General features: G+C 42.3%; 1 protein-coding gene across 16 annotated transcripts in view; it reads right to left on the bottom strand.

Moving 5' to 3' along the window:
- Positions 1 to 23848, bottom strand: part of LOC143029778 (histone deacetylase 9-like) — a 454521-nt gene that overhangs the window by 358009 nt on the left and 72664 nt on the right. The window contains exon 1 of one of the 16 annotated variants that reach the window (XM_076192711.1): positions 3132 to 3147. The exons of the other annotated variants lie outside the window; for them this stretch is intronic. The gene's annotated coding sequence lies outside the window, so the exon portion shown is untranslated. Of the gene's footprint in view, positions 1 to 3131; positions 3148 to 23848 lie in introns of those variants that run through there. 16 annotated transcript variants of the gene reach the window in all.

Below are 23848 nucleotides of genomic sequence, written 5' to 3' on the forward strand. Positions count from 1 at the left end.
TTCTTTCTTTACGTAATGAGTTATGTCAAAGATTATTATTTGTAAGTACTTATCATGATTAACATGTTCTATTCTTAGCTATACACATTAGCTTTTTCTCTGTTTACATAATGAGTTATGTAATGATTTAACATGTTTTGTTCTTAGTTATATATTACTCGTTTCACTGTATCTGGATTTTTTTTAAGAGGACCAAAATGGAAATAAGTTTCATACTTTATTGTTATCACTGCAATTTTATACCTTGTATTTTTATATATTGTATCCTATTGCCAATAAAGCTATATAATTTTGCTCAAAGTAGAAGAATTTTCATTATCACTCTCTGAGAAATATTCCGTTTGTGTTGAATCCGATATACTGGTTTTGCAATATGGTAAAACTTCATCAACTGAAGATGGCACTAGCGATATATATATATATATATATATATATATATATATATATATATATATATATATATACATATATTGCAGACAATGGGTGTTAGGGCAGAATATAGATAAAACAGCTTGGTATCTTCAATCAATGGGGAAATGGAAAAAATTGTTTTAGGTTCTAGATGTGATTTACCATAAATTTATGCAAAATAATATATGTTGTGTGCTTATCCTTTGAAATTTTACTGAAATGGTTTCTTTTAAATGTCCTTGCAATTTAATAGAACCTGGGAATTATATAATGTACGATATTTGCTTAAAAGAATAAAAAAATTGCCATGGTTCGATCACTTTCCCAATTTGTGTAGAATGGTATGATAATTATCATACCATTCTACACAAACCATACTACACCGACACAATCGGGTGGCATATTGCCTCTCATCCTGGTTATCGCCAGTCTGTTTCATTCATCCCCGTGACATCCTCTCCATAACAACAAAGGATAATATCGAATTTGGTATACCGCCCTTCGACTAAGGCGAAATATTTTACTTCGAAAAATACCACAATGAAAAAGAAAATCCTCTTGCGCATTTTTACGAGTACTTTATCCATTTTCACATCGCAAATCTCACATTTAACTAAAATTTTACTCCTTCAGGAAAAGAGTAATTTGGTTGGATTTGTTTTGGCTTTAGCTGAAATAATTATTTGATTCGTCTGCCCAGAATATCCCAAACATTTAATGGATTTTATACTACCTTGCATTCCATTTAAAGGTCAAGAGGTATTCTAGATTTTTTTTTACAGGCTATCATTAGTTTTACGCGAAAGTACAATTCAATCCTACATCCAAAACTACCCAACATAGGAACAAATCTATAAATAGGCGAAAGAAAATTGTGGTGAAGAAACTTGGAATGAAACGCCTATATTTTATTTTTCTATTTTCTGGACAGTATTCTTCAGAGAAAAATTAAGTGGAGTAACTGTACACACACGCGCACACTGATAAAAATGCTCGTCGAAATGTTAGAGAAATAAAATATCTTTGCTTTTTCCTGTGTTTCCTCGCCGCTAATTTTACTCGTTTGTCTCATTTCATAACAAAAATAGGTAAGTAAATGAATAAATAATACGAATTCCTATCACTAATTGGGGGAACCCATGAAACACCCTGAGGATTTGCTCCAATGTAAAACGATTTTAATGTACTTTGGTTGGAGGGAAGGACGGAGTAGGGGTTACGTGCAGGGAAAACAGGGGGATCGGCGAGTTTTCCGAAGGACTTTTTGCACATACACACACACACACACACACACGCGCGCGCGTCTTAGTCCTGCAAAACTAGTCAGGAATAAACTCAAGACTAAGACTCCTGTGTTTCCTACTCTCCTTTTGAAAAAGCACACCTGCGAAACTAGTCAGGAATAAACTCAAGACTAAGACTCCTGTGTTTCCTACTCCGCTTATGTCATATATATACATATATATATATATATATATATATATATATATGTATGTATATATATATATATATACATACATACACACACACACACACACACACACACACACACACACACATATATATATATATATATATATATATATATATATATATATATATATTGAGGAAGGTGGAAGAGAAAGACACGGGTCTAAGGCCGAGTTATATATATATATAAAAAAAAAGGATATGGGTTCATCAAATATTCGTACATACTGGGCTAAAATGTTAGTCTTTTGGCTCCTCTAAGTACAACATGTACAGTATTTTCTCTCCCGTTATCATTACCTTGGTCATGGTTCGGCAGTAAGAACCTATGAGAAATAATCATATTGATAATAATAATAATAATAATGATAATGATAATAATATTAATAATGGCAATAATAAAAACAACTAAGATCACATAGTTGATGATAATAGATTATATCAAAATAATGTTAATAACAATAACAACAACAACTACCACAGTGTTGATAATAACGAGTTATTACAATGACATAGATTATGAAAACGACTTTAATAACAGTCCGCAACTCCTTCGAGCACTCACCACATTGATACCAATACCCGAATAACTGCAGTCTTAGACCACAAGGCAAACCTTGCACCCACAAAGCTCTCCTTTCATACATCATACTCACCCACTTACTCATTTCAGATAATCCCAAATTCATACGAAGGTGAACACGGATAGGAACTTACGCCAGGAGGCACTGAGTAGCTACAGCCGAAGCCGTCACTTTTGTCCTCCTATGCGCTTGGACTTTTGCAGCAAGTGTCATTATTGAGAATCGGAAAGAAGTGCGGGATTCGAATCCATAACGAAGCGAACGCGAGACCAGCACATAAATCCTACCAACTATAATGATGAAAGTTATGGATTAATCTCACTCACACACACACACACATGCTCCATTTTCATACACAACAATCCTCCTCTGGATGTTATGGAGGCTGCAGTGGAGGCGATGCAAACCCACCTGCTCAGACATATGACTGGAGTAAAACCCCCCCATATCGATCGCATCCTGCACACGCTACTCAAATTTCCCATCTGCCTCAAGGTTACCACACTGCAACCGAGCGGGTGACCTTCTACACCCAGGTCACTTGGACGAGACCAAAACATAACGTGAGCTCACAAGGAAAAATATGACGCAATATTTTACAAGACTCCATGGTATACACGTCACGTGTACACACACACACATACCTCCCTTTAACAAAAGTCCTACCCATTCCTTCCTCTTCCTCCTCTTCTACACATCCCAATTCTAGGCACTGTGGGCGATAACTGACTCGTCTTGCAAGAAACCGAGCACAGTGGCGTGCTGCCCAACAGGCGGTGCTTGTGATTGTTATCGCGATCTTTTAATCCGCGGCTCTTCACCACGCAAGAACTTACTTCGCAGAAGAAGAACAAGGGCCAGAGATGGGGGCCGAGGACGAAGAGGAGGAGGTGATGGGGAAGGAAAGAGGATTTGAAGGCGGAAGTGGGGAGACGAACGAAGATGGGAGGGCGGAGAGAGAGAGAGAGAGAGAGAGAGAGAGAGAGAGAGAGAGAGAGAGAGAGAGAGAGAGAGAGAGAGAGAGAGAGACGGGCTATTCGGTTGTCTATCCCACACTCAACTTGAGAATACAACGAGTAATTTTTTCATTTATAATAATTTCTTCTTTATTCTTAATTATATTATACATTTTCTTAACTGATGCCCAGCAAAGCACAAAACAAACACTAGACTAGACGCGTGTCCAACTGTTGAATCCATACATGACGTCACACATAAACGAACTCGTATTCGTCTTAATCAATATCAAATCCAAAGTTGATACTACAAGAGTGTTCACAAGCTCACCCTGGTAAAATTCCTTCACCCGAATAAAATAACCCAGTGTTAGCTCAAAACTAGAATCACTGTCGGTCTTGGAAGACCTAGTTTAGGCTTCTGAAACACTAAGAGGAAGAACGTCTGGCTCATTACCGGTTATTACCGGTTTGATAAACAGACCCGTACATCCCAAGTGTAATATACTACGGTATTGCATGTACTCTATAGTATTACACTTCCTGGGATATTGTATTCACGCAGATCAACATAAATTTCCCTAAGTCGTCGTCCCGGCTTAATCGCGACTAACCTAACCCCTCATCCAAAAAACAAGATAACCATGAAAGTAAATAAAACCATCTACTGATAACCAGAATATAATGTCAAAACGCCCACAGGTTCTGCTTAGGCTCGTGCAAGCTCATGGTTTTATTCAATCGAGGGAGCGGTCCCTAGTAAGCGGGGTTGCTTCGAGACCCATTCCCGTGAAGAGCCTCTCTCCCACTCTTGCAACATCGTCACAACTAATCCTCGAAAGGGGAAACCTGTCATGCAATCATTGTTTCCAGTTCCGTTGAGGCTTTTTATTAATCGAGGATTAAATCAACACGGCCGTGCCCGAAGCCTACCCGCCCCAGCCCAGCTTCCCTTCGGCAGTAGATATATAATTGACTGGTGCGACGGAGTAATACATGGATGCGTTTATCTTCTTTGAGAGATTTTTATATGTATGTATGCATATAATACATTCATGCACACACACATATATATATAAAGTGCACTTCGACCTCTCGAATGCGTGAGCCCCCCCCCCCGGTGCTAACCAGAATAAAGTTTAAAGTTAGCAGCGAAGGAGTTTATCGAGTCAAGCTTAACCTGACCATACCGCCGTGGTTTCGCTCCCGTGGGCTCCACACGACCACCTCCTACCCACTCCTGAAAATGTGTGTGTGTGTGTGTGTGTGTGCGTGTGTGTGTGTGTGTGCGCGCGCGCGCCTCCGCAGGGTGTCCTTCGTAATGCCTGGCGACCTTTGTTGTCCTTAACCGTGGGAACCGACGCCTAGACAGACAAGGGATGGGGGGATTTCGTCGGGTCTTTAGGGTGTGACGTTCACACAGACATGGCAAGTCATCCTTGCAAACTGAACACCGCCCCCCCCTCCACGTCCTCCCATTCTCCCAACCTACAGGAAGATCCCCCCCACAGCCTCAGGTGGATCGGAATCTGGTGCTCTCCAGAATATGTTAAAACGGGGGTTGGGTCGAGTGGGTAACAGCAAGTGCACGGTGTCCCCCACCCCCCAACCTTCAATCTTCTCTGGAAAGAATAACAATATTCACGTACATGATGTACCAGCCTCTGCATACTTATCGTTTCTTAGCACGTGTGTGTGTGTGTGTGTGTGTGTGTGTGTGTGTGTGTGTGTGTGTGTGTGTGTGTGTGTGTGTGTGTCCGTGTCTGAGCGTGCAGGTTCTTGTCTGCCTTACGAGTATGTAACGTCTTCGTACAGGAGTGAGGATAGGACGTGAGAAAGGGAACTGTGAAGGAGAGCTGGAAAGGAGAGAAAGAGCGGAGAAGAAGAGAGAAGGGCAGGTGGAATGAAGGGACAGTGGGGAGAAGGGGAGGAAGAAGGGGGAGAGATGCTACAGAGAGGAGGGAGGAAGAGAAGGGATAGGAGGGGAGTAACAGTGAAGTGAACGAGGGATGAAGAAGACGTGAGGTGAGGAGGGGATGGGAGGTGAGGAGAAGATGTAGGCACAAGAGGGGAAAGGGGAGGTGATGAGATGAGGGGACGTAGTGTTGAGGGTGGTTAACTAAAGTATACATGAGATATTTGGATAACAATTCTATCGAAAGTATCTCATTTATATCTAGATACACACACACACACGCAAAATTAAACTTTACTAAAATCTCACCATTACAAACCAACTACTCAATAATATTAGATTGAAAATAACTTTCAAGTTAAAACAAACAGCAAAAAATTCACTTAAGCCTAACCAACGTCACTGACATCTTCCTCACAATCAGCGGCAGCACTTTGCAACTATCCCATCCTGACCAGCTTACTAATTCATAACACTTTCTCCGCCACCACCATCTCAAATCTCCAACATCATGGTGATGATCAACCTACGCCGCACCAAGTGGTTCTTCCCTTTCACCATAGCCGCCGCCAGACGATTTCATTCATCATTTTTAGCACCTTGGTAGCAACGAGTGCCATATTTCCAGGCGATTTTTTCATCTCCATGGCAGGAGAACGATGAGGCTATTGATACGCTTTACTTAACATGTGGCAAACTTTAACTTTGATTATGGTTGTCGCCAGGCGATTTCTTTCACCGCGACCTCCAAGCCTAATTATCACAATAAGCGCATGATCTCCATCATCACAATAACCGACGCCCAGACAAACGGAGGTGGGGGGGGGGGGTTGAGAGAGGGAAGAGGAAGAGGAGGAAGAGAGGGAGGAGGAGGTTTGTGAGGACAAAGAGGGATAGGGGGAACGAAAGGAGGAAAGGAGGGGGGTAATGGGAGAGTAGGAATACACACACACACACACACACACACACACACATACATGCAGAAAAACCACTAGGAAAATAATAGAAATGAGACCGAGCGCTTTCGTCTATTCAGACATTTCCACCTTGAAAAGTCTGAATAGACGAAAGCGCTCGGTCTCATTTCTGTTATTTTCTTAGTGATTTTTCTGCATACCAGAATCACGCGTTCAAGTGATTTCTTCTGCACACACACACACACACACACACATATATATATATATATATACATATATATATATATATATATATATATATATATATATATATATGTTTGTGTGTGTATGTATGTCTGTGTGTGTGTTAGTGAAGTTTTGAAATATAGTCCTATGACCCTCAGATCTCTTATGTATATCATCATTGACACCAACATCCCCCTCAGTTCCACCACCACCACCATCACCTGCCATGTACACCTACAACAAATACTTCTTCAGTCGTTCAGTCATACCGTACGCATATATTGCTATCGTTTTCCCTCACGATTAAAATATGCAAAATATATTTTTTTCTTTTATCGTAGTCTTTTCTTCAGCCCCTGTTTAAGTTTAATTAGGCTAATTTAATCTCGCTAACCCCTTTGGGTATGCCAGCCGCACAGCCTGCATATCTTGACCTTTGAGTGCCAAGCGGCGAGTTGGTTCCGACCGTGCCTCGCCCGGTATAGAACTGAGTTCGATTCCACCTACTGCCTGTTACATGCCCTGGAGTCCGAACACCTACCCTCGTTCTGTCACGATTTATTTTTTCAGGTAAAAGTAAAGAAGTGCAACGCATCTTGTTCGACAAAACAATCACCAATCTTAATAACGAAGAATTGACGGGTCCTTGAATATTACGGCAAGACAATTCCAATACTTTAGTAACGCCTAAGAACACACATACACATTACAAGTAATTGCGTATGAGAAGACGAGGGGAGGGAAACACGGGGCTTTCAAAAGTGCCTTTAATCATAACTTCATGTACTTCAATCGACCGGTTTCGACTTGGGTCTTTCGAAAACAAGTCGAAATCGATCGAGTGAAGTGTTATAATCGCAGTAAAGGCACTTATAATGTCTTCATATACCTGTACTAATTCTAAATGTATGTATATAATCTCTACCACTCTTGGACTACATAACAGCAAGTTACTGTGCACAGGATTGTGTGGGTGTCGAAGAATTAATCATATGTGTAGGGGGATAAACCAGGATATACCAGCGGCTTAGTGTGGTGGTGGTAATGGTGATTGTACAAGTAAATGGAAGATATAGATACAGATGGTGTTAGTGACACAAAATGAGGACAACAGTGTTGTCAACAGTGGTGGCAATTGTGGTGACAGTGCTTAAAACCAAAAGCTAAGAAATCTAGTTTCAAAGGGAAGAACTTTATTCACTCTTTGGCGATTACCAACGTTTTTACCCTTCGGGGCAATGTCGGGTTGGAAACCAAGAGGAGGAGGAGGAAGAGGTGAGGGGTAGGAGGAGCGGAGGAGGAGGGGGAAGAGAAGAGGAGGTGAGGAGTAGGAGATGCAGATGATAGAGGGAAGGAGAAGAGAAGGGTGAAGGGAGAAGAAGGATGATGATGATGATGATGATGACGACAAGGTGGGGACGAGAAGGAGAAGGAGGCGAGAGGGAAAGGGGGAGGAAGAGGAGGGAGAGAGGGGAGGCGGAAGGGGAAAGAGGAAGGAAGGTAAGATGGGAGGAGGAAGAAGGAGAGAAGGAGGAGATGAAGGATGGGGAGGGCAAGGAGGGGCGGGGGACAATGAGGTTGGGGAGTACAAAGAGGGATGAGGGGAACAAGAGGAGGAAGGGGGCGAAAGGAAGAGTAGGAACACACACACACCTTTATATATATATATATATATATATATATATATATATATATATATATATATATATATATGTATATATGTATATGTATATATATATATATATATATATATATATATATATATATATATATGCTAGTGAAACTTTTAAGTTGTAAGTAGAGCTTGAACTCTGATATCCAGCTTGAGAAATCAAGACACTAGTCTCTACACCAACAAACCATGTGTGTATGAGTGTGTGTGTGTGTGTGTGTGTGTGTGTGTGTGTGTGTGTGTGTGTGTATTTACCTAGTTGTAGTTGTATTTACCTAGTTGTATTTTACGGGAAGGGGAGCTATGTGTGTGTGTGTGTGTGTGTGTGTGTGTGTGTGTGTGTGTGTGTGTGTGTGCAGAGAAAGGAAGAGGAGAAGGGGCGAGGAGGAGGGGGGGACGAGAGGCGAGAAGGCAGAGGAGCAGACAGCGTCGTAGCTAGGCGGGCAGGACGGGAGGAAGGGAGGGAGGACGGGGAGGAAGGGAGGGAGGGCGGGGAGGTACATCACGATGGAAAGAGACCAACGATAACTCAAGCAACATCAGCAACTCTGAGCTATTTATAGAAACACCTTCCCTCCCACCCCTTCTCCTTCTCCTCCTCCCCTTCCCTGCGTCCGCTGCCTCCTCCACCTCTCTCCCTCCCTCCCACCTTCAGTCCCGCCGCGCCTCCGCTGTCTATCCTCCTCCTTTCCCTCTTCACCAGCTTCTTCCTCCTCTTCTTTACCTCTTCCTTATCCTCCTAAATATTCCTCGTGTCCCATCTCCCCTCCACAGCCCCCTTCCCTCCCCACTAAATTTGACTGCCACCCTGCCCCTATCCCCTCGTAAGCAGCACCTGTCCCTGCACCTCCCAAGTAACCACATCCCCCTACTTACGAAATCCACCTATCCATCTGCTTCCATCCACCCAACTCCTCATTACACCACATCGCTTTACATTCTCTATTATTCCGGTTCCTCAGTCCTACATTCTCTATTCATGATGAACCCACAATCACCAACCTCCCCACAGTGGCCCTTTACCCACCTTCTCCCTTTCCTCATTGCCTCGTGCACCCATGAACACCCCAACCCTAACCCCCTAGCCCTTACACAGCGGTGTCGTACTTTACACATTTCATTCTGAAATCAGACGATTTCATTCAGCTTCAGAAAGAACACCGTGCTGTAACATTGAACTCCCCCTTCCATCCCACCAACTCTTTTCCCAAGATACTCGCCTTCCACAGACACCCAATTCCGCCCACTAATTGTACTCTATGACCTTTTACATATTATGCCTGCCTGCCTGCCTGCCCGCGTGATTACACATCCCTCCATCTCCCTCCCCTGCAGAATATTTCCTGTCGATCTTGGATTAGTGCCTACTCCGCCCACACTGAATAATAAACAAAAACAAACGAATAAATAAGAATGGGGAAATAACGAAATGCACATGGGTCAGGGAGGAAACGAGAGAAAAGAGGAGAGAAGAAAGGAGAGGAGAACGGAGAGAAGAAAGAGATAAACGTTCAGTTTTACTAATAACTACCTCCCCAAATACCTTTGCCCTTAACACGACTCTCAGTCATTTTCAGTTTTGTTTCCCCAATACAATGCCCACCTAGTCCCCAATCCATTCCATCCCCCTCCCCCTCCTATTTCTCCTCTTCCCTCCCCTTATTCTTGCTCGCCCCTCCTCCTATTCATCCTCGTCTCTCCTCCTCTCCCTCGTGCGCATATCAAGTCATTTCCTGCTGCGCAGTTCAGATGCAAACTGTACACAATGAACATTCACATAATGTATCTAAATAGTAAATACATGCCCGTACAATGTTTTCCACGTACACAAAGTATACTTGCGGGTGTTGCCTTCACACACTCGCACACACACACACACACACAAACACCTTTTAAGCTCAGATGCTCCACAAAGCCCGACAAGAACATCGTAAAGGTTTGCCTATTTGTAAATCTGTGCCTACTCATTAAGTACTGAACCATGCACTTGTGCACGTACATAATGCTTACGCTCATTTATGTTCATGCAAGCATGCAATCAAACAAGGAACTAGTAAGCACACGAACAAGTTGGTTCATAACATATATTAAGGTACAATGGCCCTGTCTAAACTGCATGTTAATACAGTATATGACGGGATTAACCCGTTTTATAAGAACCGACAACTTTCATTACTTTGTTTATTTGACGTCGAGCGGTTTTATCCAGATGTTAAACCCTTTGCATATCAAAATGTTCCGGCTCATGGTAGACAATTTCATTTAGCTAAGAGGTCAAACCATGTCCAATTACACACTCGTTCCAAGCATACGTGCCGAACACGTACAAGTGCATACTAACATGTATTTCCACCTCAAACACAAGGTGACGTAATAGTTGTCGTTGAGTTCGCGCCGCGCTTACGGCACGAAATGCTTCCAATAATACTGCAAGACCTTAATGTCCCACTTGAGAACAGGTATAGGTGTGTGGTGGATATAAGCTAACAACACTGCGCTCTCATGCGGAAGGAATAGCTATCGATCACGAGTCCAGCACGTGGTCTAAGACCATGGTGACTCACGAAGGCGCTTCAGGCACTTGCCTATACATGGGACTCCTCCTAATACATAGTTCTTGCGCTAAATACTCCAAATATAGCGCTGATTTTACTGGCCACACAATGTGCTACATTGCCACAGTGCTACATTTTGTTCTATTTAGCGATAGAACATTCACCTAGGACGAACGTCACCCAACTAAAGGGCCTGTTCTTCATACAGTCATTGCAATCAAAACTATTACACCATCCCAATTAAAATACCTATTATTGCATTCTCCCACAGGACTTCGAGCCTCTTCCATACTGGGTGACATGTTTCCTCCTATCCCGGCTGCCAACGGTCTATTCATCTCCGTGTACCGGACCCTCATCTACCCACACCCATACTGGATGGCGCTTTTCAATCTGGCTGTCGCCAAACCTTATCATTCATCTCGTAAGCAACACATTTTAGAGCGAAAATTAAAAAAAAAAGACACTTTCTCCCTCCTTTTGTCCGTAACTATTCCGCATCAAACAAGTAATAGTGCCCAGACAGTTGACGCAACCACATCTCTTTCGGAGTATGTATAAACTGACAGCTTACAACAGCTCTGATCGCAAGAAAACATGTGAAAGACTGGAATTCAAACCCTATTTAGAAGATATCTATGGCACAAAATACACTGCCCTTGTTGAGTGAACCCATACAAAAATGCGTCTAACTTTGGCATTCTTATATAAGTTATCCCTCACACGACACGACAAACATTCCTGTAAGACGACACGGCGTTCGCTTCGTACAGAAAAAACAAGACTGGATTGCTCACGCTATGCACAGAAAAACAACCTAAGGACAAGGCATCCCCACACAACGTAAGTAATCGTGATACTTCATATCCCTAACTCTTACACGTGCACACACACACGAGTACATTCTCCATTCACAGACAGAGAAAATGCAGGATACTTCAGATCACTGTACCACATGCAAGTCATGTGTGTTTAATCTTAAACCCATTAGAATAATCTGGAAAGATCACCTGGATATAAACTGATACCAAATAAGACGATTTGGATCTTAAACAGGGAGATTATGCATTTCCTACCTCTTTTGTTTTTGTAACAGAGTTTCAGGCACATTGCAGAGAGGAAATGGACAAGCGAATCGCCGCATAAAGAAACACAAAAGGAGACAAACAGAAAACGGTTAAAGTAAGCTAATGCAGTTGACGAGAATCCTCAGATGGAGGAAAATGGTCCAGATAATTCAGAGACAACACCCAAGACGGAAAGATGTTCCTCAAGGATTGAAGCTTGCGCCGTCAGTAATATTCATAATGAATCAAATAAATGCATACGATGAAAGGGAAACGAGTTAACTATAAGAACATGTCTACATACAATATTAAAGAAAACAAAGTTTGACAAAGAGTCTACCGAAACCCAACAGTTTGGATCACTCCTACGTCTCGGATGAAAACAGGAGGAATTCTGTTGATCCATAGTCCGATTCAAGAGGGATACAAAGGTATTTTACTAAAGACGTGAGAGAGAAAAAAAGGCAAATCAAATGTTTTTGAAACATTCACGAAAACAAGAAAACATGGTTTTAATGAGCACACAACCAACATAGATGATGGCATGCATGGTTTCATGTAATAAATGTAAATGCCTGGACAAGGTGGAAACAAAGACATGTTTCAAACACGCACCTTTAATCTGTACCACGCGAGCGCGACAAAGAGCGATATATATATATATATATATATATATACACACACACACACACACACACATAACGGAGCGGGAGAGGGGGGGATTGGTGGGAGGAGAAATAGCGTTATCCTATACTGCCCGAATTACCAAATTACAAAAATTAACAATACAAACCACTTCAACATCACATCATCCCAGAGAGAGTCAGTGAGTAAGAAGAGGGTATACACACATGCAATGATATATGAACGAGTTATAGAAGATAAATCTGCTGTTACAAAACGGAGAGTCCAAATCTGTGAAGAAAAACACGTAGGGATTAAAGAACCCTTACATTGCAGCAGAGGCCGTATGTTTATCTATATAAATGTGTCACACGGAGAAAATCATAAAAAAAGGAAAAGCATTCTTAGGCATCGCCAGGAGCGAATATAGGTGTGTGTGTGTATATATATATATATATATATATATATATATATATATATATACATATATATATATACATATATATATATATATATTACACACACGCACACACACACACACACATATATATATATATATATACAGGTTTTTTTCCACGTCACTAAAAATAAACACACACACACACACGCACACAAAGAAACGCACATATACACAGGTGTACACAAGCGCTCAAGCACAAGCGAACACACATTCCCAAGGATACAAATACAAATTCACACAATTACACGGCCAAGGGGACCCGCGCCTCTCAGCAGGAGCGTAAACAAGGGTAAATGCAGAACACACAAATATACACAACCACGACGGAAGCAAATATAAAATTGGGGTACAACCCACCAAGACTATTTAGGAATTGAAAAGAACTAAATGTGGTTCGCGTTGAACTAAAGAAAATAAAAAGAGGAGATATGATGAGACTGGATCAGTTCTGCTGCTCTCGAAAAAAATATAAATAGCATAAATTCAACATAAATAGGAATGACAACCAAATAAATTACAAACAAATAATAATAGCAATAATGTTAATAAACAAAATAAGAACAAACAAAAAACAAATAATTCATAAAAATGAGGGAAAAAAAAAAACAGACACACCAACACACATATAGACAAAGGCCACTTCCGACGCCTACACGAGGACATTACCCACATTTCATAACCGCCAGAAAACAAACCTCCACAACCCACGGCGTCCATAAATAACTTGCCCGTGACCCTCAGCACCTACATCGAAGCCACACACATACACGGGGGGGGAGATCTTCAGCAAGTACGATACTTCCACGAAGACTGCATAAACACGTGTTCAAATTAACTTGAGCACTCCTTTTATAGAGTGTGACCTGTAACGAACACAGGGACGGTGCCTTTCTTCTTTTCTCCCACCCACTCCCCACCCCGGTCTCGCTGAACCCTGGAAATATATCGGGCCGGAGAGGGCCGCAATAGTGCCAGAAAAGTCCGTCTTCCTTCTCCCCGAGCGGCGAAGTGTCTTTCAGGGGAGATCCAGGAGACTCAAGCTGCCGAGTCGATCGTCCCCCAACCGAAGAGTCAGTGGACACTAAAGGGACGTGAGACTTTGTTTCAGTTATTTTTTGTCGCACTGGTGTCGCATCCGTTCCCGTGGAGTAGATACTTTTGTGACCACTCTAAGAAAACTATATTATATATATATATATATATATATATATATATATATATATATATATATATATATATATATATATATGTGTGTGTGTGTGTGTGTGTGTGTGTGTGTGTGTTGAGACATTCTGACATTCCGCTTACGTCATATATATATGTATGTATGTATATATGTATGACGTTTACGTTCGGAAACGGCAAGCCGACGGAAGACTTTCAACTCCCGAGCGTGGTTCATTGTCCTGGGCCCAAACGTCTGCGCAGGTGGCGTGTGGTGAGGGCGAGAATCGACGCGGAGGTCGGCACGGACAACAGTCCAATTAAGTTACAGCAAAGGAATAATAGTCATACTGGATGAGTTATTCATTGACGACCTAGATTTATCCTATTATATTCATTCCACTGAAGGAGAGGAAGACCTAACGGGGTGGAGATATCTGGTCTGTTATAGAACTCCAAACCCTTGCCTTAGCGTTTCTCTGTTACTTCCCCTCCAACTTCTGTCACTCTTTGTAATCACACACACATGCATGCTATACATAGGAATGCACTCACAACGGAAATTTCTGGGAATGATTCAAGGACAACACATCCCCGTACACGTATTATTGGAATAATATTAAACTTGTTAATACATTAGTGCTCCGGTGAGAACGATGGAGGATCACGTTCACCTCGTCACATCACGGGACATGTGTTAGCAGAGGACAGGAAAGCGATCAGATATTGGTATAATATCACACCACGAAGGAGACGCAACGAGAATGACAACGAGGTACGTGCACGCTAACAAGCAAAACTCGTCTGAAGGAGGTCCACTAGCCTAATCCTTCAACCTACTTGCGAGAGTTGTCTTGCATATCTATTGTGATCACCGTTAGTCTATTTAACCCAATTGTGGAAATTAATTTTTATAAAACAATACAGCACCACGTGGCACACACACACACATATCGAGCGATAGACATTATGAAAATGACGGTATGTAGACATTCTATGTGATAGCACTTCGGTCATCTCACAGGTGGCCAAGAGCCTATGCCACTTTAATCTGGAGTGGGAGTGGGAGGGTGAGCCTATTGTACCAGAAGCATTTTCCCTCCTGCAGCAGAACCTACAGTTCTACCTAGTCCCTGCCCACTCTACTTGCGCACTATTCTAATCTCCTACCCAATAAAAAGAACTGCCATTCTCCCAAACACACGCATGTTCTGTTTCAGAAGATTTCGATCGAATTCAACCTTTTTCCCTTTCCTTTCACTCGGGTACCAATACAGTGTACTGTACCATTCCCTACTGACGATGGTTCCCCGACTTTATCGGTCACGATCTCAAAATACAATTTCGCCCTGTCCATACGACCCAGTTCCCTAAAGCGATTCTGACGCACGGCGGGTTGTTACCCGCGCATTATCCGCTCTCTTATTCCTGTTTCCTCCAGACAGTCCCGTGACCCTCTCGACCTTCACTTGGGTCACGACCACGGCTTCGTGACCCGTGCCTCAAGGGTGTGCTTCCTCTTACAACACCTCGCCAGCACACCCCGATCCATCCAGCCCCATATCCAGAGAGCGACTGTCGTCTTCGTTTTTCCTTCCTCTGGGTCTATCCCCGCACTAGATTCCGAGTCACATTTCCCTAAATCAAGATGCTGACATAACCCAAAAATCCCCTAAACCCAATCACGAAACAAAATCAGAAGCCCTCCTAAAAATTTATATTATATATATATATATATATATATATATATATATATATATATATATATATATATATATATATATATATTATTATTATCATTATTTTACACTGAATGGTCCCCAGTGTACAGGTACTTTTCATTTTAATTCCATGCCATCTCGGCCGAGACTGACGAGGAGCTCGACGGAGGCATATAGGGAAACTGATACGTGGTCAGACGTGGTTCAGACGTAACAACTGAACAGTGACTTAGCCCACTGCCCTATCTTGATAGCGCAATGGTCCGAGTCACGTGTGAATTGGGTTGGAGTCCTTAGCTTGACCACGTATCAGTTATGTGCTTCCGTCGAGCTCCTCGTCAGTCTCGACCGTGATGCTATGGAATTAAGGTGAAAATTAATGTGGTTGAAAAGATGGATATATATATATATATGTATATATATATATATATATGTATATATATATATATATATATATATATATATAAATATATATATATGTATATATATATATATGTATATATATATATATATATGTATATATATATATATATATATATATATATATACATATATATATATATATAATGTTAATCCTAAAGACCACTTAGTTCTTACGTTAAATAATTAAAGTTACTCTGTAGGTCAATGGGCCTACTAACATATCAACCAGACCACGAAGGCACGCAACCTACGAACCCCTTGCACACCCAGGTCCCATGAGCCTGCCAACCCCATTCTCTTACTGAAACTGCATCCACTGACACAAATACACATGTTATGGGCACGTCGTGTGGGCTGCGGTGGGAGTCTTGGGGTTGACAGATTGACTCAAAGGAGTAACATTACTGACCGCTTTAGAACGGTGGGGTGGGAGATGTGAGGTGAAGAGAAATACCAACCCCCATCCTTTATGGCAATGAGCGCGAAATGTTAGTTCAATATTTGTAATAATCTGTTGTTCTAGTTAGCTAATTATATCAGATAAGTGTGCGAATGAGAGGAAGTTCCTGATAGAACATTGTATTAATGATTTCTTTGCTACTATGCTCACTTTTGCATTGTTCTGATTTTGTAGCATAAAACGGCATTTATTTTCTCATATAAAGTACAATAAAACCTGGAGATAAGAAAAAAAATCAAATAACGAAAGAAAATCTTCACGCCATAACGAGAAACAGTACAAAGGGAATCTAATGTCTATTTTGCTGACAAAATACTGCTTGTTATTATCATGGATTCAAACATCATCATAATAGGCTCTCGTTTCATGATAAAAAAAATATCGTACTAGATACTCAGCACGAATGGAGTACCACAAGAATTAGTGAAGGGCCCTTCTTTTCCAAGTACACTAACAAAAACTTCGTCTCCATTACACTTTATAATTCCAGAATATTCTTCGCCCTTACTATCTCGCATTAGGTGCGACAGCGGCACAAGGTTGTCCACAGACAGATGCGCTGTTACTACAACCTACAACAACACTACTCGTATCATCCTAGTTTTCAGACTTGCTGGGCCCCTATGGGTCCATGAACCCCGCTTGAGAATCTCTTTATCTATTGGATCACCTGGCATGGTTTTCGTAGTGACGAAGTGCTCCGTGTGGTGTCAAAACGTGATTGAAGGTGAAGTACCAAAACACACGAACTACAGATCACAGAACCTTGTCAATATCCTACTTCCAGACCCACAATGCTCTCATTGTTCTGAAAACCGAACACACAGGGCAATGGTGACCTGTGCCGGAGTTAAGCGGCCCCTGGCGAGATTTTTACTTTTTTTTTTTTAGGGGGGGGGGTAGGTAAGGAGGGAACGCCTTCCTAATAAAGACCCTTCCAACACATTTTTGCGTTCACAGTAACTTCCGAGTTCTCGTCTTTTTTTCCTCATGAGAGAGAGGGAGGGAAAGATTAAAATTCTGACACGTTGCGACAAAGAACAATACAAATCTAATCCACAAGTTGTGTTACTACCTATGCAGGGATAATTATAAATTATTGACCAACCACTGACAATGTAAAGCCAATTTAATGTCTGATAACAAAAGAAGGCTTCCGTGATTATGAGGTGTCTTCAGACACACCATGACTTGAACAATACTGAACAACACTGAATAATTGTCTTCAGAGACAGATGAAAATTCAAGATGGCTTCCATATTTTTCAAATAATTTCGTTCTTTATTTAAACTTACCACGATCTGTACCAGTTTCTTAAAAATAGAGAAAGAGAAAACAGGAGTACATGTCACTACACCTCAGTCAACGATACAATAATTAAAGAACATGCTTCACATAAAAAAACGTCCTAATAATTCAGTTCCTGTCTGGTAAGTTCAATCTGGTACTACAGTTACTTTTACTAAAGCCCGACAACGTCCAAACACTTGAATACTAGAAAAGGAGGAGGAGGAAGAGGAGGAAGAAAACGAAGAAGAAGAAAAAGAAGATACAAGGTTGTGCAAATTAGGAATGTGCTCCTTACAGGTGACTCCTACCCGGCTCTCCATCATCATCAGAGACAGAGTGATTCCCTTACACGGCACAGATTGGGGAAAGAATGTGGACACTTCGCTTCCAGACAGCGAGAGCCCGTAGGCCCCTGTCTACGAGAGACCCGATCACCTTGGGGGAAGTTCTTGGAGTACTGTATATGTGGTCAATCGTCACCTGGACATCTCATCACTTACCATGGGAGTCCATGCCCGCCCCCCTCCCATTCACTCCCTCTGATTGTACCTCCTGACACTCCCACATAGCTCCCCCTCCCACTCCCACTCCCATCCCTGAGAACGTATATCTAAAATATGTTGTGCTGAATGCAGGACGACCTGATTAAGTCAATGAAGGAACCATAGTCAGATCTGGATCTTCCTTTTAATAGTAATCTATTAGAAAACGTATCAATGATAAAACAATAACACAAAATATATACAAACATATACGGTAAGTATATAATATAAAATGTGAAAAAAAATATATATAACATGGGGAACATATAAATAAAATGTAAAATAATCATATAATTAAAAAAAAAATCTGCTTTTCGACGAGGTGGCCATGTCAGCTATGGAAAATATTCCACGACCAGATGTTGTGACCGGTAATTAATCAGCCCCCCCCCCCCCCCGTCCGGGCTCTAGCGAAGAAGATGGTATCCGGATCTGAGAAAACCTCGATCAACCTCTATCTTAGGCGGAGGTCTGCGCTGGTGCCAGCCCAGCAAACTCCACTATGCGGGTGGGGGTGGAGAGGGTGGAAAGGTTGGGAGTGGAGAGGAGGAGGGGGTAATGGAGACTGGGAAGGGACAGCGTGGAGTGGGGGAGGGGAAGGGGGGATGAGAGTGAAATGGATAGGGAGAGTTCAGAGAGCGGAAAGCGGGGGGGGGCAAAGAGAGGAGAGGAGAGGAGAGAGGAAGTTGGTAGGCAGTCACCAAGTCATGTTCCTGGAGTGTTGCGAGTGTTGCTGTCAAAACGGGAGGGAAAGAGAAAACGAAATGAAGGTAAAGGAAGGGAAGGGGATAGAAGGCTAAACATGGGGAAGCAAGGGGACAAGAGAACAACAGAAGGGAAGGTATGCGAGGGAACGAAAGGGCAAGGGAAGGGAAGCGATGGGAATGGGGGTGAGGAATAAAGGAAGGGGACAGCAAAGAAGAAAGAGTGGAAAAAGGTAAGGGAGGAAAGGAGGGATAAAGGACGGGGGGGGTACATGGGAAGCGAAAGGAATACAACAGGTGGCGGAGGAGAGAGAGAGAGAGAGAGAGAGAGAGAGAGAGAGAGAGAGAGAGAGAGAGAGAGAGAGAGAGGGAGGGAGAGAGGGAAAGCAAGGAAGGCGAGTAGGAGAAATGGAGAGGGATTCACGACCACCAGGAACGGCATCCACCAGGAGAGTCCACTCTTCCTCCTCCTCCTACGCCTGCGCTCTCTCCTGTCCAATTACGGGGATTGGACCTCTGGTATTTTTAGGTCTGTAATAGGTATAGACGACCGCGTTCTGGCGAACAATTACAAATGTATATTTAGCTCCGCGTGGGGAGAGGTGGACGAAGAGGAGGAAAAGGAGGAGGAGGATGTGGAGAAAAGAAGATGAGAAGGAAGAGAAGAATGACGAAAAGGAGGGGGAGAAACGGAGGAATAAGAGGGGGAGTATAAGGAGGAAGAGAAAGAGAGCAGGGAGAAAACAAAATGAAGAAATGGAGAGAGACAGAGGAAGAGAGATGGGAGAAAACAAAAGGAAGAGATGGCGAGAGACAGAGAAGGAAGAAAAGAGGAAGAGAAGGGGAGAAAGGAGACGAGGGGGAAGATAAACGAGGAAGAGATGGGGAGACAGATGAGGAAGACAAGGATAAGAAAGAGAAGGAAGAAGGATGATGAGGAGGAGGAGTAGAAGGAAAATGAAGATAAGAGAGCACAAGAGGAAGAGTAAGAAAAAAAGAGGGGGAAGAGGAGGAGGAAGCGGAGAGGGAAGTCGAGGAGTAAGAGGAGGAGGAGGCTGATGTTTGCCCTCGCTGTTGGCGGGGCACGAACTTAGGCCGAAATTAGTTATGGCGCGGTTAAATATAGCGGCCAGCGAAGCACGAAAAGGAGGAGGGAAGGGAGGGGTGGGGAAGGGGCGGGGGGGGGGGGCGAGAGGAGCGTGCGACAAACACCGGTGGCTGAATGCATGATCATCATGAGGAAATGTCAGGAGGGCGTCTGGCCTTGGAGATGCCATGCTGGGCTATAATACACAAGACTGTGCAAATTAGTTTTGGGCTGGGGGGGGGGGTGCGTTGGGTTGAGCAAAGGGATGGGCGAGTGGATGGAGTTTTTTATGCACATAATACGCTGTAGCAGTATTGTCAAGAGCCGTCAAAAGAATTTATTTCCAGTAAAATTATTTTGGGCACAAATAAAGATGCCGAGACCGTAAAATAATTTCAGTATAAGGCTTGCAAGCCCTATGTAACTAGGATATAATGAACTATGGAGAAAAAATATTACACGCACGAACACACGTTTTTCTATATTTGGCCTTCTTCACAACGCGAATCGCCGCTCCTCAAAAGTCAATAACAAACGAAAGAAATTGCGGGAAAAATAATACAAATAAAAATAATTAACAGCATCTACAAAAAATTACGTTGTTTATTTTCCATATCCCAAATAAAAATAAATGTGATATAAATTCAGTTATTTCATGTATGAATGATCAAACAGCTATATCGATGCCAGCCCCTTGCCTCAACCTCCACTCATCCTCAACGCGAGTTTCCCCCCTCAACACTCACAAACTCCACCTCCCATACATCTTCCCACCATTTCATTATCCTCATTCTTCACACTGTCATATACTTTTTCCAGATCCATTAAACGCATTTAACATACCATTCCAACCACGTTAGTTTTTTTTTTTACTAAGCTGGAACATCTGGATTGCACATTCCAATGTCGAAATTCATCTTATCCTTCACACCTACCCATCGGCCTCTACTTTCCCCCACTGTTCTTTTCATTGCAATCATGACAACCTATGGGATGGAACTCACATTGCTCAAGCCTTTCGCTGACATTCACGACGTGGCCATGTGTTCTGGATGTTGCCAGGGGATTTTAATCAGCCGCGGGAAATCCTATGAGCAGCTTTTTCGTTCCTGTTCACAAATTAATTCACTTCATTGTAGCTGTCACTTGATGACTTCATTTTTGCACTTCCTAATCCCTCTTCCGAATGGGCACTACACAGGATCTACTATCCCAACCCTCGTTCCTCTTTCCTTCTTCGTTTTTATTTTCATTATTATTACTATTATTATCATTTTACCATTTTCTACATGCAATCCCCACTTTCTTTATTAAGGAAAATGCTCTGGCGGCCCTAGACTGTTCGATCACCGCAATCCCATCCTCTAACCACTGCAGCGAAAATGACATCCCACGGAGTTTCACATGAAGGGTGGCGATACCGTCGATCCAATCACGTGAACCTTAATACATAAGTAATCGCGGGATGAAATAGACAAATGAAAAAAATCACTGGTCTAGCTCAAACAAGTTGCAGATTTGCAAACACCGGATGTGTCAACGCTGGAAGATCCGTCGAGATTCGGTGCTATCAGAGCAAAAAACTGATGGCGGGTGATCGTAAGACAACACAGCACACCAGACTGCCATTCCATAAAGCACCCTCTTCCTGTGCGGTCAAATAGAAGATGACGTGGACATATGAACGTCTTCTCAAATTCTGTTGGTTTTCTGTTATTGTCAAGTAGACGTGACCACAGGCCATGGCCAGATTGTACCATCTCGCTCCGTCTCGACTACACAAAAGTCTTTATCTCTGTCTAAAGGTACCTGTCTATCATCACTTTCCAAAAGAATCTGTCTCGTCATCGCCGCCCCTCTCTCCCTCGCTACTGAAAAACGTTTCGTTTACTAAACAATCACAGTTCGATTGTACACCTTTACACTCAAGAGCGACGTACCGTGATACACTGAATTCATGACAAACGGTCCATGGAAGCCCAAATTATGAACGATTTGTGGTCGTTAGTAGTAGATATAGTGGTAGTAATTACTGCCTAAGTTTGGTCAAACCTAGACGTGACTTATAACTACAAAGAATTTCTTTATTAATGTTCTATTATTATCATCATTGCTATTATAATTTTTTTTTCGTATGTCAGCAATGGGGATAAATTATAGTTACAAATATGAAACTATAAGTTTTCCTGGAGCGCGTCGTAACTGGAGCAAGGTGTTCAATCCATGGAAAACTATCAAGTGAGTGTTTGGGGGTGGGGGGACTGTCACCGACTGTTCCGATCTAATAGGGTGTACTAGTTAGTAGTCATAGGACCCTAGAATATCGACACACACACACGTATACACAATGAATAACAGTCACTCGAGAAGAGAATATAATCCAGCCAATAGGACAGGTTAATGAAAATGCATTAAACACTTTAGAAAAGTTTTAGTACACACTGGCCTCTTCCGTCAGCTGGAAGAAATCTTGCACGAGGCTGAGGCTGGGGGGAAGGGGGTGAGGTAAAAAGAAATTCTGTGCCCAGACCCTCCCCTCTCCCCCTGGAGACCTCTGAGTCCATGGTGTGGCCAGATGCAGAGTAAGCAACTGAAAACGACAGACGAATTTCCTGGGCAGATAAAACCGACTGTCGTCTTATCTTCAAGAGCACCAAGCTCGAGGGATGGTGAGGATGGCTGGCTTAGAGAGAGAGAGAGAGAGAGAGAGAGAGAGAGAGAGAGAGAGAGAGAGAGAGAGAGAGAGAGAGAGAGAGAGAGAGAGTTATGTAACACTCCAATATATGGAATGTCCTTATCAAGACGGACATATGCAGAATCCTAACCCAGTGTAATTGTTATTTTTATTTATGGCATATGAGCGTTAGATAACACTATGAAATGTTCTTATCTATACACAAGTGTACAAGTACTTAGCACCATTGTTTATCAACACATCAAAATTTAGCAATTTTCTTTGCGACTGAATTTTAAGATGCCAAGTTTCAGCAGAAACCAGAAAAACCCAATGCCCCTCAACTGTAGTCGTATCCAGATGATGTTACAGGATCAAGTCATGGTGGGCCAAAATGACCCACCATCACTCGTTCACTTTCCGTGGTTTTATGGGAAACAAATAATGATTCAATGACTTGTTTTATATTCACTACTCTTAATTCAAGTGTGTTCAGGGAAGTTAGGAAGGCGCCCGGTAATAGGAGGCGGCGTCAGACTGGGGAAATTTCAGCCAACAACAATCGGGCATTTGTATTACCAATAATATATATATATATATATATATATATATATATATATATATACATTTTAACAACCACAATGGACTTTAATTCTAAGCCATCAAAGGCCAGCATGATGAAATTGAAATGTGGTACTACCCAGAACTCGAACCCGGCATCCTCATGACAAGTGCGACAGTGACTTTCCAACTAGGCTATCAAGAGAGGTATCACAATGCACTTTAATTCTAAGCCATCAAAGGCCAGCATGCTGAAATTGAAATGTGGTACTGCCCAGAACTCGAACCATGACGCGAGGCCGGTTCGAGTTCTGGGTTCGAGTTCTGGGCAGTACCACATTTCAATTCCAGCATGCTGGCCTTTGA

Source organism: Oratosquilla oratoria, chromosome 11 (assembly GCF_046742065.1).
Source record: "Oratosquilla oratoria isolate Oo_2021 chromosome 11, ASM4674206v1, whole genome shotgun sequence".
Taxonomy (NCBI): domain Eukaryota; kingdom Metazoa; phylum Arthropoda; class Malacostraca; order Stomatopoda; family Squillidae; genus Oratosquilla; species Oratosquilla oratoria.